Here is a 1,770-nt window from a genome sequence, read left to right on the forward strand (position 1 = left end):
ACTGCTGTCATTGCAAATGACAGCCCTTGAGCTAACTGAATTCCCCTAACAACAGATATTGGAATCAACTTATAAACAAGCTGCATCAATTGTGAAGCACCTAATACAAGCAAGATCCCAGCCGTGCAAATGCCAGCAGCCATAACTTCTGGTATACCGAATTCAGGGTGGCTTATAGCAACAGCAGCAATAGATTTCATAGGCTGGACAGGCATTGGTATACCATATATAGCACCAGTGACAAAGTTGTATACACCGGTGAATATTAATGTTGTGCCAAGATTTAAGTCACTTGCTAGTGTTAAAGCTAGGACTATGGGTATATATGTGCCTAAATCACCCATTGCACCATTTAATTCAGCCCATTTTGATTTGAATATCAAATTGTCTTTCAATTTCACCATGAAATTTGGCTTAGGGGATTGAGAATTAGGACTATTTTCTTGAACTGTGGAATCCATAGTGATAATGATGAATTTCTTGGTATGCAAAAAGTATGTACGTTTCTAAAAAAGAGGGTAACAGTTGACTTACAATAAATAGTGCAATTAAATAGGGATAATAGAATTTCTGACCCGGTTAGTTATCGATAAAAAATTAGATTTGACAAGTGACCTAAGTGGTTGAGCACCTCCACGATATATCGATTGATGGTTTAAGTCACGTTGAAGAATAAGTGAAACAAAAAAGATAAATTTGAATTTCGATCCTTATGATATATTCCTTCCGTTTCAAAATAAATAAACTTTTGACCCAAAATAAATGAAATATTCAAAGTCCAAAGGTGTGTTAGGGACAAGAGGGGCTGCTTTGATAGTAAAGGTTCTTCATCTCTACTCTAAAATGGTAGAATCGAATCAACAGCAAGCAAAATAGGTTGAAAAGTAAAGGTGTGTTAATTAATTTCTTTTAAAATTACCCTTCCATTTTCAAATATCACTAGTTTTAAGAATGGTTTGGGAAGAAGAAAAGACTAATATTGACATATTACTCTTTAATTATCATTAAGTAGCAAATTATCCTTTTAACTATCATTAAGTACCTTTCTTAAGGGATGTGACACCCTTGAAAAATTCATTTATTTTCAGACGAATGGAGTTTAAATTTTGATATTTAACTTTCAATCAATCAAAATGTGTGTTTTTGATCCCTTTAAATAAGAAATTTGTTATATTTAGGCTATTTTTAGAATCGTACTATCCGCACACATAAAATAACAGTACAAACTTAACATAACACTTAAACTATTAAATGATAAAGCGGTTAATAATTTGTGAATATTCACCATTAAAAGGATTAATAATAGACTTTTGACTGTAATAAAACATATCAAATTTCAAATATGAAGAAAAAAATTACAACAACAAACACTAAAGACAAAGAAGGAAGAATAGTAATAAAATGACAAACAAGACGTAATTGAAGTAAAGAAAATAACATAAAAAAAATTAGAGAACACAATAGTAGAAAAAACTAGAAAACGCAAAACTTTCTATTCTAATCATCGCTCTTCATTCCTTATATCTTGAGTCATCTTCTCCGTACATTCATATGTCACATACACATACCAGATTTCACAAGTATTAAAATCAAAATTTAATAACAATTGAGGTAACAAAATTGTTATTAATCTAATTAAATAAGATATTACAAGGGAAGCAAGCTAGGTAATGTCAACTCTAAGAGTATCAAATGTCTCATCAAAGTGATGAAAGGCCATTATAAGATCCCATAAGAATTAGAAGAATTGATGAGAGGTTGTTATAGAAT

Source organism: Capsicum annuum, chromosome 10 (genome assembly GCF_002878395.1).
Source record: "Capsicum annuum cultivar UCD-10X-F1 chromosome 10, UCD10Xv1.1, whole genome shotgun sequence".
Taxonomy (NCBI): domain Eukaryota; kingdom Viridiplantae; phylum Streptophyta; class Magnoliopsida; order Solanales; family Solanaceae; genus Capsicum; species Capsicum annuum.